Source organism: Mixophyes fleayi, chromosome 11 (assembly GCF_038048845.1).
Source record: "Mixophyes fleayi isolate aMixFle1 chromosome 11, aMixFle1.hap1, whole genome shotgun sequence".
In the NCBI taxonomy this organism is placed as follows: domain Eukaryota; kingdom Metazoa; phylum Chordata; class Amphibia; order Anura; family Limnodynastidae; genus Mixophyes; species Mixophyes fleayi.
In genome coordinates, this window is record NC_134412.1 from 95,894,162 (window position 1) to 95,907,717 (window position 13,556).

General features: G+C 42.1%; 1 protein-coding gene and 1 long non-coding RNA gene across 7 annotated transcripts in view; one reads left to right on the forward strand and one right to left on the reverse strand.

Moving 5' to 3' along the window:
* The window catches only part of KIRREL3 (kirre like nephrin family adhesion molecule 3), a 541,498-nt gene that overhangs the window by 259,382 nt on the left and 268,560 nt on the right, over positions 1–13,556 (reverse strand). The window contains exon 1 of one of the 3 annotated variants that reach the window (XM_075190475.1): positions 10,768–10,861. The exons of the other annotated variants lie outside the window; for them this stretch is intronic. The gene's annotated coding sequence lies outside the window, so the exon portion shown is untranslated. Of the gene's footprint in view, positions 1–10,767; positions 10,862–13,556 lie in introns of those variants that run through there. 3 annotated transcript variants of the gene reach the window in all.
* The window catches only part of LOC142107219 (uncharacterized), a 339,875-nt gene continuing 337,182 nt past the window's right edge, over positions 10,864–13,556 (forward strand). For all 4 annotated transcript variants that reach the window (XR_012679905.1, XR_012679904.1, XR_012679907.1 and 1 more), the window contains exon 1: positions 10,864–10,946. This is a non-coding gene — a long non-coding RNA (uncharacterized LOC142107219). The remainder of the gene's footprint in view (positions 10,947–13,556) is intronic.

The following is a 13,556-nucleotide window of genomic DNA, read 5'->3' on the forward strand; positions in this document are numbered from 1 at the left end:
CACGACAGGTGCAGGGGAAATAGCGTAAGATTCTATACTTCCTTCTTGTCCCGAATGATCCATAGAGATTTGAAAAGCTGTCAGTATCTTTACAGAATAAAAGTGATACTTTTCCTAGAGGAAACATACAATATAAAAAACAAGTTTTGTGACAACACTAAAAGACACTAAAGAAAGACAGAAGACATCTCCTCTGTCATAGGACACAGAGGGGCTCATTTCAGGCGGCGGATCATAAATTTACACACAGCATCCAGGATCCATGAAAACATTTCTAACACATTACTTTGTAATATCTTTGCTTAGCTTTCTGCCCACTTTTAAGATACGTAGTTAAAAAAGTAGACAAAGACGACACTTTGCGCAGTTCACCCGACAGCTCAGCGTTTATATTCTTACTGAAAGGACTGAAGCTCCCATATGTGACATGTTCAACAGATTCCATCATCAGAGGCATTGTGGGATTGCTGCACAAGATTTGCTGAAACTCAAATGAACCCTAATTACCTTCCTAGGGGTACTCAAACCACATTAATTCAGAAAGATGGGGTCAGTCAAGTGTTATCAAGATGTTTATCCCACGCACAAAGCGCGGTGAGGAGTGAAAGGTCCTTTTATTTATTGCTTATCCATTCAGGGGAAGAAGTCATTTAAGCTTGCAAACGCTTTCTTATCCCGCCGCGCTTTAGTTTTAAGGGTTTTTAAATCTTCAGATAATTTGAAAGAGGCAGATTAAAGTTATATTGTATAATTGTTTTAAAGATTAAACAAAACCTTTAAGTCGTGGGGAAAAAAATAGACGAATAAGTGGTTGGTGGCGGCTGAGGCAATGGTGACGGGATGTTTTGGTATAAACTTCAGTAGAAAGGCAGGGGGTGCGGGGAAGGAAAGAGTTTGTAAGATATTTGATATTATTACGCTGTTTTCATTCAAGATCTGATTGAGGAATTCGAGGCACGGAGCCAGCAGCATTGGTTCCTATGTCTCCTATAACAGATCAGCCAATCTAGGACGAGATAAACAGCTCAGTGTATTTATTATTCATTAACAAAGTCACAAAACCTATATACACACACTTCTCTGTCATAACCTTAAAGAGCCGCTGACTGCTGCTAACTTCTGTAAACACATATTGTGTCTGTGGAGCCCACACAAATCTCTTCAGCCTTTAAGAAAACATGACCGAGTTCCATCCAGGTCCACAGATACTGCAGCGTTCCATATTCACCAAGCCTTAGTGTGAAGTCACCTTACCGCTCAGTAAATCCTGGTTATCTCTGCACGAACCACACATAACTTTACTGTATATACAGTCGACAGACCCCTCCGGTACAGGTAGACCAGCAGAGGGACAATTGTTGCAATAGGCAATTAGACTGTGGGCGCTATTTATTTAATATAATAATTATTTGTATACGGTTAATCCATACTTGCCAACTCTCCCTGAATGTCAGGGAGAATCCCTGAAATAGGGGTGATCTCCCTCACTCCCTGAAGAGTCTGGCATTCTCCCTGATGCTGAGCCAGTACAAGACGTGGTTGGCTTCGTCATCTGTGGCATGATGACACAGTTCAGAAATTGTGTCCTATGTCCATGTATTGATGCCTATGGAGGTGGCCATTTTTATGGAGACCAAGATTTAATCATAGACTGACAGGTAAGACAACATGACTTCAGTAATGGAGACAGAAATGTTAAAGACACTTCAGTCTCTAGAGATTCATTAACAGCTTTTCTTTAACGCATAGTTGCCTACTCTCCCGGAATGTCCGGAAGACTCACGCATTTCTGGGAAACCTCTCGGGCTCCAGGGAGAGCAGGGCAACCTCCCAGTTCCCGCCCCCGCAATAGAAAAGTGGTGGGGGTGGGGCTTTAATGATGCAAATATTGCGTCATCTTAGCCTCACCCTTTGCTGTAATTGGCCAAAATTGTGACAATCATTTAGGGGGCAGGCCAAAATTATGTGATTCGTCAAGCCCCGCCCCCGCACCTGCCCCGGGACCTAGCTGAAGCCAATGAGGAAACGTTGGCAAGTATGGGTTAATCACCGTGCAATACATTTTGGATTTATTTATTTACATATTTGCAACAGCTGCTTTGCGTAAGGGGTAGCAAAATCCCCTTTTAATAAATCTGCAGTGGTTAGCTGTACTAGATAACCGAGTACCGAATTAAGTGCCGGAGATTTTTGAAATAATTTTAAGCAATTTATTACAGGGCCCGAAAAGCCTCATCTTTTTACCGCTATCACCGGAGGCCCTGGCGGCAAAAAAAGATTAAAGACAGGTTTGCGGCGGTACTTCTATTGTCACCTCAATGTGAGTGAAAGAATGAGTTATTATTTCACTCAATCATTTTCTCCAATTGACAAGATGTTTAAAAATTATTTATTTTTTTTAAAAAGTGTCACATTTGTATCTATTTGTTTTTACTATTTTATCATTTATTTATTTTTATTAGTAGAACTGAAAGCCCAAGTCTGGCATTACTGCCGAGCTTCCCTGGCGATATTCCATTGATAATTTGGAGAGAGAAGTGATTTTCTATTGCCGCAGACTGATAAATATACTTGTTAATCTGTAGAGATGTCCTCCATTAACATGTAGTGATGCCACAGTACTCAGGACATCAATGCTACTTACACTTTGCGGCTATGCTTAGACAACTAGAAAGAACAAACACGTCTAAGCCCAGTCAACAAACCTCTACTGCTGCAGAACCTCTTGAGAATCAATGTTATTATTGATATTTGCATTGACAAGATGTGGAGTAGACATGAAATAAAGTAGATTATTCAGATAAACACAGCCAAGGCAGATGTCCTGAAATAGTAGTCTCACTTGTCTATAGAAATGTCACCAAGACATTATCATACAGGGAATTACACATACACCCCTCATATAATTATTATTCTACATCTTATCCAATAACACGGGTTTAATGTATCACATCCATGTGTCTCTGTGTCTGGTGACCTGGACGATCCCTGGGAGCCGCAGAGACACAATACTGTCACTAAGACTGACAGATACCTGTCATCATTAGCTAGAAACAACTGGTTCTTCTTGGACAGACACCTATTATCTCTTACAGTGAGAGACACATCTCATCCACTTGCAGTAATCTGTCTGAGCACATGCCTCTCATTTGCTTCTGGGGCTGGCTGATAAGGGACAATTAAAAGGGGAACCCCAGCTGCAGTAAATGTTCTCTTCCACACAGATTTGTTTATTCTTGTTAGATAGGACAACAGATAAGCTCCGATGTGTATATTTGAAACTATTGTAGCTATTACAGATCTGTTGTCGTATCTCAGGGAAACAAACATATATGCCTGGGAAATGTTTTACTCCGGATGTGGGGTTCCTCTTTAAACTCTGACTTTGACCATGCAAAAAAAAAAGTGTCTGTATCATCTGGGTCAGGATGTGTTATGTCCTTGCTGGAGGATCGGATAGTCTTATGCAGTCCCTTTTTTTTTTTTTTTTTTTTTTTTTTTTAAAGGATAACTAATTAATTTGTTATTTCATCAAAACTAAACTTGATTCAATTAGGAATAAACATGAAAAAATGTCTTTATTCGCATAGTGGAGGAATAAACTACCCGATTTATAGCAAATGGGAGATTGAAGTCAACTGGGATCCTTAACCCAGAAGTGTGTGTGCTAGGAGCCCCAAACAAGTATCCAAGACCTTTAGCAATGTAATAATCACATCTGCTTGTCAGCCAACAGTATAGATGGCCACACCAAATCAGACGCAAACTAACACAAAAAACTATTTCATAAATACAACTGAAAGGACAAAACTGAAAACCTCACAATAAAAATGCCCAATGTCTTCATACTGAATCTAGAAGCAGTAAAGTGATCGTATAAACACCTATAAATAAGCCACGGACCAGGGACGTTATGACTTTATAAAGCAGAGCAGGGGGATGGAGTGACAGCAGTTGGGTATGTGTTTTTAGTATCAGGACACAAGATCATTGTGATGAAAAGCTATGCAGGATATAAAGTTATTCTACTGTAGCAAAAACAGCGTGAAGTGTGGATGTAATTACAAACCTGGTTTACCTTTCAGGTAGAAAATGGAAAAATGATGTTAAACAGTTGACAATATGCTGCTAATCCACAAGAAGGTAGAAGCAAAACATCTCCATGAAACGATTTTTGAATATTCCAAAAGACACCATCATTTTGCAAGATCTGCTGTTGCAGAACATATTGGTGCTACGTGAAGGACACTGCCAATCTGCTTCAATTATACAAAGAGGTGACATTCTAAATGTTATAGCTGTAATGATTGGTGCTCCTCAAAGGTTACAATGTACAGAGGACTCAGCTGGCCTGATTCGTTATAGAATACCCAATGGAGGAGCCCCAGGAGATCCAACAGGGAGCACATCACAGGCTCCTGTAGAATGTACATTTCTTGATTTTATAATCTAGTATATTAATACATCTCTTGGCAGCATAAAATTGGAGGCCTCAGAAATCCTTTCTTCACTGAACCTGTCTTTGGCCCGGTAAAGATTGTAATTCTGCAGGTGTCTAACTTCATGGTCCTAGTAAGTGTTTTTCATGTGCCTCCAAAATGCAGCCCTCTGGCAATTACTGTGTACACACCATGATGAATGTTTCAGATATTTTCTAATAATGTAGCACCTCCGAACCCCTTCAGAGCTAGAAAAACGTGAGCCAAAATTAACTCCCATAGAACAAAGATATGTTTACAAAATGTATTAATGTTTCCAGTTTAAACTGTTTTTTCCGCCCCCAGGTTGCAGAATAAATACCCCTTGCACACGTCCTCATAGAAGAAAAACTTGAAATAAATAAATCACCGAATATTTGGACTTAAAAAGCATAATTGATAGGTTTTTTTATAAAAAGTTTTTAGGCTGTTAAAATGGGTGTAGTACCTTTTAACGGTACTAACTACCCCGACAGAGAAGACAGCGACATTGGGAGTCCGAATCAATAGTAGACCGACCTGCCCATAAAAGTACTTACCGAAATGCAGATAACTTCATATTACGACTCGCTCAGTTGTCGACTGGAGAAAATATCATCACCACCTGCGACTTGGCTTAAAGCGGCGATTGTCGACAGGGCCGCCATCAGGGGGGTACGGGGGTTACTGTTGTACCGGGCTCGGGCTCACCAGGGGGCCCGGTACAACAGCGCAGCACAGACTTACCTGGGGCCCCGCTGGTCTCCGCTACTCTGTGATCAGCCTGGCTGTCACCGTGAGAGTCAGGCACCAGGATGCGATCGCAGGGCTGGAGGATTCATTCCCCCTGCGATCATGTGATCTGGCTGTCACAGGTAAGTATGTGCTGCTGTTGCTCATGGAGGGGGGGGCCCGGGGGACACGTACTGGGCCCCATGATTTCTGAAGGCGGCACCGATTGTCGGACCCGCCTGTCATTTATGTCATGTAAGGAACCCTAAACCAAATCGCGGGTGGTGATGACGTTATTTTCTCCAGTCGGCAACAGAATGAGTCGTGATGTGATGTAATCTGCATTCCGGTAAGTACTTTTTTTGGCAGGTCGGTGTACTATTGAATCGGACTCCTAATGTCGTTGTCTTCTGTCGGAGTAATCAGTACCGTGAAACTGACTACCACCGGTTAAAATGTTTACAGGGTAAAAGTTTTATTTTTACTGCTATAAAAAAAAAAGTTGTTAATTAAAAAAACCTTTGTGTGTGTGTTTTATTTTTTTCAAAGCAATTGTATACCAACATGTTTAAGAGATATAAGGAGATTTTTGAAGTGGTAATGCATATAAAGGGTTAATACACAGTAATTGCCATGAAACATGAGTGTTTAAGAGTAATAAGGTGAATAAGGGTGACAGAGAAATTGCACGCCTGTGTGTTCATCTGTCAATCAGCAGTGATAGGGCAGTGTGGAGTGCAATAAGGTACCTTTGCTGGTAAATCCCATAAAGGAGCAAATATAAATGCAATGAAACGTGCGCTAGTTTTTACGTCATTGTATTCATCAGGGAGTGTATTGCCTATACGTGTTCAACCTTGAATATGGATGTGTGTATGGCAGAATTACTTGTGCGTTTATTTATTTTTAATACATTGTGATTGTTTTGCATTCCTTGATGAATCAGGCCCAGAGTGTCTAACATCACCATGGCTGATTTGATACACAGCAAAGGGTCTGCTTGTACATACAACAACAGTAACAGCAAACTTGTTCATCACCCGATACAAACAAAAGGCTGCTTCAGAGTACAAACCAAATCCCTTTATACAGAGCACCCTCCCCTGCTCTCTGGCACCCATGTTTGATTTCTAAATCCACTTTAAATGAAGTGTTTGCATTATGTCCCCTAATGGGGTTGATTAGTTGAGTATTTATTATTGTTTTAAGCGCCGTCTCCTAATGAATTTACCCAAGTTCTGTGTATTAGATGGTATTAATCCCGCCATAATCCACGGTTCGTTTACACTGTGTTCCTCTCATTGGTCTGAAGCTTATTAATGCAAATGATTTTTGTCTGAACACGACTTTGTGATTAGTATAAGAAATAATTACCTTATTACCGCCCAGAAAGAGACTGTAACACAGAGGGATTATCAAGAGTCCATGGGCACCATCCGATTAACATTATATCTAGTGCAAGGAAACAGATGCGAGCGCGCTGCTGTAACTTTGCACACAAGCCATTCCTGACCTTGCTGCAAAACCTCCCCGAAAGAGATATTACAGTCATTTACTGGTAACTAGAATTTCTCCAGAACGGAAAATTGGATTATAATTGCATATAAGTGCAACTATCTACATGAAGCAAGGAAAGGCATTTTAGACAACCACAATATCACTTAAGGGTAATTCTAACTAAAATTTATTTTTTACCCAACTTTTCTTCTCCCAAACTAAACCGCTTACAGCAAACACAGCCTGTTTTAGAAAGGCAGAGACTCTTTCCGCACGCCCCTCCATTTTATTTAAAAATTATTTGCTGCAATGACATACCTTAATTGCATGCTTCTTTTCCTCCTTCCACCATGGCTTATGGCCAAGTTAATGCCCATCACGAATGCCTGAAAAAATAAATTGCCACGAATGGCCTACTAGTGCATGACACAACGGAATCTCCAGGGTCGCCTGGGGTTGCCAGATCAAGCCTACCCACTAACTAGGGCTTCCTTGGTTGTATGGGACAGAGTTTGTGCAAGAGAGGATGACAATGTTTCCCGCTAGCAACCTCTCCTTGCAAACCGTAGCTGGGCAGATACCCGACCTCACCATGCCTCCTGGCATCCTGACAGTAGGTCATCTATTTGATTGCAGCGGTCTGTTTTCAATTGCCCACTTATGAGAACAATATCAGCTACTTCACCATGATTTTTAAAAATATCTCCAGATTAGACACAAGGCATAGTCTCTTCTTCACCGATATCTATTACCCCCTCCCTCGCTCCTCTTTTACAAACAGATGAGTAGTAGTATTAGGGCTAGCAAAACATTTTGCTATAACTTCATTGTGACGGTGGCTTATGTGCAGAAGTCCAAGGTTCAGTTGTAGTGGGAGGACCTCTGCAGAGAACTCTACATTGTTGGGGGGAGCACATCTTCCAATTCTTCCTGTTGCTTCAATCATTCAGAAATGTTTGTAAAATTTATTAATAGATTATATCTTACGCTAGTGAAGTCACATAAGATATGGTCTTTGCTGGAGGCATTGATCTATGGAGGGAGATATATTTAAAAAGTTTGGTCCTGTCCTGGGTGGCAAATGCCCCCTTGCCACCAAGCCCATGGTTACAGCTCTGGCAATAGTGAGCTTTTGGTGAATCATAGGTGTCAATGGCATGAGACCCCTACAGTTCTGCAAGTTGGGGATCTGTTGATTAAAAATGGCAATTTAGGTGGAGTTATTTGTCAAACTGCACTGCCACCTAGTACAAAGTGCAATCTCTTGATAGCAGTTTATGTTTGGTGCTAATGGTTTACTAGACTTTAATGTGCCTGGATTTTTGATATGCCTTCATCTGGATCAACGCAGCAAAACATATAACAAGGTGAACTTAATAGACAAAACAAAATGTAAAGTCAGTGCCCCATGCCAGCGGCATGTGAATACCAGCCCTGAGAACCTTTATTTCTGTCCAGATACATGTATTGTGGAGGAACCAAGCTATCATTACATGTGAAAATCTGGCCAGTTTAACGCACTCAGAAGTCATTGGATGGCATAGATTGGGTGTACTCAATAAACAGGACTAGGCATTTGGTACTGTGTAATTATCCAAGTACAGTGAATAGAGCAGATACTTGGCATTAAAACACATTACATACAGATAACGTGAAGTCGTACTAAGCAGACATCAAATACCATAAAAAAAAAAGGAACATACATCCTATGTTTTTCAAAAGACACCACAAGAAAACATGTTGGCTCAAATAACAAATAAATAACAAAAATTCCACAAACACAATAAATAAGCATTGCTGCACCAATATGGAAAGTTGCACAGTAAAATGACATTAATGTGTATGGGGTGGTTGTTAATGACTACGGTGCTGGAATAGACAGACAATTGGCTGTTGTGGTGAACAGCTTGATTGCAAATCGGAGACAATAAAGCATACCACACATAATGACCACACTACAATCAACATAAATAAAAGGCAGCAACACAGTGAGATAAGAAGTAAATAAAGATATATAGGACCCAGATACTGTCAGTTCTCTGACAGGACATGCTGGAATTTATAGTTCTACAGGAGATAAAAAGGAACAGATTTGCAGGAAGGTGAAGGGGCAGTACAGGGACTATGGAGGTGTGTATACAGGAGTCAGGCTGCAGGGAGGTGTAGGGACAGTACAGGGACTATGTGTGTGTATACAGGAGTCAGGCTGCAGGGAGATGTAGGGACAGTACAGGGACTATGACTGTGTGTATACAGGAGTGAGGCTGCAGGGAGATGTAGGGACAGTACAGGGACTATGTGTGTGTATACAGGAGTCAGGCTGCAGGGAGGTGTAGGGACAGTACAGGGACTATGACTGTGTGTATACAGGAGTCAGGATGTAGGGACAGTACAGGGACTATGTGTGTATACAGGAGTCAGGCTGCAGGGAGGTGTAGGGACAGTACAGTGACTATGGAGGTGTTTATACAGGAGTCAGGCTGCAGGGAGGTGTAGGGACAGTACAAGGACTATGGAGGTGTGTATACAGTGGTCAGGCTGCAGGGAGGTGTAGGGACAGTACAGGGACTATGGAGGTTTGTATACAGGAGTCAGGCTGCAGGGAGGTGCAAGGACAGTACAGGGACTATGTGTGTGTATACAGGAGTCAGGCTGCAGGGAGGTGTAGGGACAGTACAGGGACTATGTGTGTGTATACAGAAGTCAGACTGCAGGGAGGTGTAGGGACAGTACAGGGACTATGGAGGTGTGTATACAGGAGTCAGACTGCAGGGAGGTGTAGGGACAGTACAGGGACTATGGAGGTGTGTATACAGGAGTCAGGCTGCAGGGAGGTGTAGGGACAGTACAGGGACTATGGAGGTGTGTATACAGGAGTCAGGCTGCAGGGAGGTGTAGGGACAGTACAGGGACTATGGAGGTGTGTATACAGGAGTCAGGCTGCAGGGAGGTGTAGGGACAGTACAGGGACTATGGAGGTGTGTATACAGGAGTCAGGCTGCAGGGAGGTGTAGGGACAGTACAGGGACTATGGAGGTGTGTATACAGGAGTCAGGCTGCAGGGAGGTGTAGGGACAGTACAGGGACTATGGAGGTGTGTATACAGGAGTCAGGCTGCAGGGAGGTGTAAGGACAGTACAGGGACTATGTGTGTGTATACAAGTGTCAGGCTGCAGGGAGGTGTAGGGATAGTACAGGGACTATGGAGGTGTGTATACAGGAGTCAGGCTGCAGGGAGGTGTAAGGACAGTACAGGGACTATGTGTGTGTATACAGGAGTCAGGCTGCAGGGAGGTGTAGGGACAGTACAGGGACTATGGAGGTGTGTATACAGGAGTCAGGCTGCAGGGAGGTGTAAGGACAGTACAGGGACTATGTGTGTGTATACAGGAGTCAGGCTGCAGGGAGGTGTAGGGACAGTACAGGGACTATGTGTGTGTATACAGAAGTCAGACTGCAGGGAGGTGTAGGGACAGTACAGGGACTATGGAGGTGTGTATACAGGAGTCAGACTGCAGGGAGGTGTAGGGACAGTACAGGGACTATGGAGGTGTGTATACAGGAGTCAGGCTGCAGGGAGGTGTAGGGACAGTACAGGGACTATGGAGGTGTGTATACAGGAGTCAGGCTGCAGGGAGGTGTAGGGACAGTACAGGGACTATGGAGGTGTGTATACAGGAGTCAGGCTGCAGGGAGGTGTAAGGACAGTACAGGGACTATGTGTGTGTATACAAGTGTCAGGCTGCAGGGAGGTGTAGGGATAGTACAGGGACTATGACTGTGTGTATACAGGAGTCAGGCTGCAGGGAGGTGTAGGGACAGTACAGGGACTATGGAGGTGTGTATACAGGAGTCAGGCTGCAGGGAGGTGTAGGGACAGTACAGGGACTATGGAGGTGTGTATACAGGAGTCAGGCTGCAGGGAGGTGTAGGGACAGTACAGGGACTATGGAGGTGTGTATACAGGAGTCAGGCTGCAGGGAGGTGTAGGGACAGTACAGGGACTATGTGTATGTATACAGAAGTCAGGCTGCAGGAACAGTACAGTTACTCAAATGATGGAGCTGTCACTATCACTCACATTTTAGACCCGGCTCCATTTTCCTGACAGCCCACGTGTGACATTTCTCACTCCTCATTGGCTCCCATCTTACTGCCTACTTCACAGGTGGGAACTGGGGCTCCGCCTACAGCCAGGACCAATGGCAGCACAGAGATGCTTATCCGGGAAGCCCACGCGACATAATGGAGGAACTTGAGGTGAATAATGTATATATATTACTGTATAACAGGGGGCAGCAGTGTGTGAGGTGAATAGTGTATATATATTACTGTATAACAGGGCAGCAGTGTGTGAGGTGAATAGTGTATATATATTACTGTATAACAGGGGACAGCAGTGTGTGAGGTGAATAGTGTATATATATTAGTGTATAACGGGGGGCAGTGTGTGAGGTGAATAGTGTATATATATTACTGTATAACAGGGGGACAGCAGTGTGTGAGGTGAATAGTGTATATATATTACTGTATAACAGGGCAGCAGTGTGTGAGGTGAATAGTGTATATATATTACTGTATAACAGGGGACAGCAGTGTGTGAGGTGAATAGTGTATATATATTAGTGTATAACGGGGGGCAGTGTGTGAGGTGAATAGTGTATATATATTACTGTATAACAGGGCAGCAGTGTGTGAGGTGAATAGTGTATATATATTACTGTATAACGGGGGGCAGCAGTGTGTGAGGTGAATAGTGTATATATATTACTGTATAACAGGACAGCAGTGTGTGAGGTGAATAGTGTATATATATTACTGTATAACAGGACAGCAGTGTGTGAGGTGAATAGTGTATATATATTACTGTATAACAGGGCAGCAGTGTGTGAGGTGAATAGTGTATATATATTAGTGTATAACAGGACAGCAGTGTGTGAGGTGAATAGTGTATATATATATTACTGTATAACAGGACAGCAGTGTGTGAGGTGAATAGTGTATATATATTACTGTATAACAGGGGACAGCAGTGTGTGAGGTGAATAGTGTATATATATTACTGTATAACAGGGACAGCAGTGTGTGAGGTGAATAGTGTATATATATTACTGTATAACAGGACAGCAGTGTGTGAGGTGAATAGTGTATATATATTAGTGTATAACGGGGGGCAGTGTGTGAGGTGAATAGTGTATATATATTACTGTATAACAGGACAGCAGTGTGTGAGGTGAATAGTGTATATATATTAGTGTATAACGGGGGGCAGTGTGTGAGGTGAATAGTGTATATATATATTACTGTATAACAGGGGACAGCAGTGTGTGAGGTGAATAGTGTATATATATTAGTGTATAACGGGGGGCAGTGTGTGAGGTGAATAGTGTATATATATTACTGTATAACAGGGCAGCAGTGTGTGAGGTGAATAGTGTATATATATTACTGTATAACAGGGGGCAGCAGTGTGTGAGGTGAATAGTGTATATATATTACTGTATAACAGGGGACAGCAGTGTGTGAGGTGAATAGTGTATATATATTACTGTATAACAGGGACAGCAGTGTGTGAGGTGAATAGTGTATATATATTACTGTATAACAGGACAGCAGTGTGTGAGGTGAATAGTGTATATATATTACTGTATAACGGGGGGCAGCAGTGTGTGAGGTGAATAGTGTATATATATTACTGTATAACAGGGCAGCAGTGTGTGAGGTGAATAGTGTATATATATTACTGTATAACAGGGCAGCAGTGTGTGAGGTGAATAGTGTATATATATTACTGTATAACAGGGCAGCAGTGTGTGAGGTGAATAGTGTATATATATTAGTGTATAACAGGGCAGCAGTGTGTGAGGTGAATAGTGTATATATATTACTGTATAACAGGGCAGCAGTGTGTGAGGTGAATAGTGTATATATATATTACTGTATAACAGGACAGCAGTGTGTGAGGTGAATAGTGTATATATATTACTGTATAACAGGGCAGCAGTGTGTGAGGTGAATAGTGTATATATATTAGTGTATAACAGGACAGCAGTGTGTGAGGTGAATAGTGTATATATATTACTGTATAACAGGGCAGCAGTGTGTGAGGTGAATAGTGTATATATATTACTGTATAACAGGGCAGCAGTGTGTGAGGTGAATAGTGTATATATATTACTGTATAACAGGACAGCAGTGTGTGAGGTGAATAGTGTATATATATTACTGTATAACAGGGGACAGCAGTGTGTGAGGTGAATAGTGTATATATATTACTGTATAACAGGGGACAGCAGTGTGTCAGGTGAATAGTGTATATATATTACTGTATAACAGGACAGCAGTGTGTGAGGTGAATAGTGTATATATATTACTGTATAACAGGGACAGCAGTGTGTGAGGTGAATAGTGTATATATATTACTGTATAACAGGGCAGCAGTGTGTGAGGTGAATAGTGTATATATATTACTGTATAACAGGACAGCAGTGTGTGAGGTGAATAGTGTATATATATTAGTGTATAACGGGACAGCAGTGTGTGAGGTGAATAGTGTATATATATTAGTGTATAACGGGGGGCAGTGTGTGAGGTGAATAGTGTATATATATTACTGTATAACGGGGGGCAGCAGTGTGTGAGGTGAATAGTGTATATATATTACTGTATAACAGGGCAGCAGTGTGTGAGGTGAATAGTGTATATATATTAGTGTATAACAGGGCAGCAGTGTGTGAGGTGAATAGTGTATATATATTAGTGTATAACGGGGGCAGCAGTGTGTGAGGTGAATAGTGTATATATATTACTGTATAACGGGGCAGCAGTGTGTGAGGTGAATAGTGTATATATATTAGTGTATAACGGGGG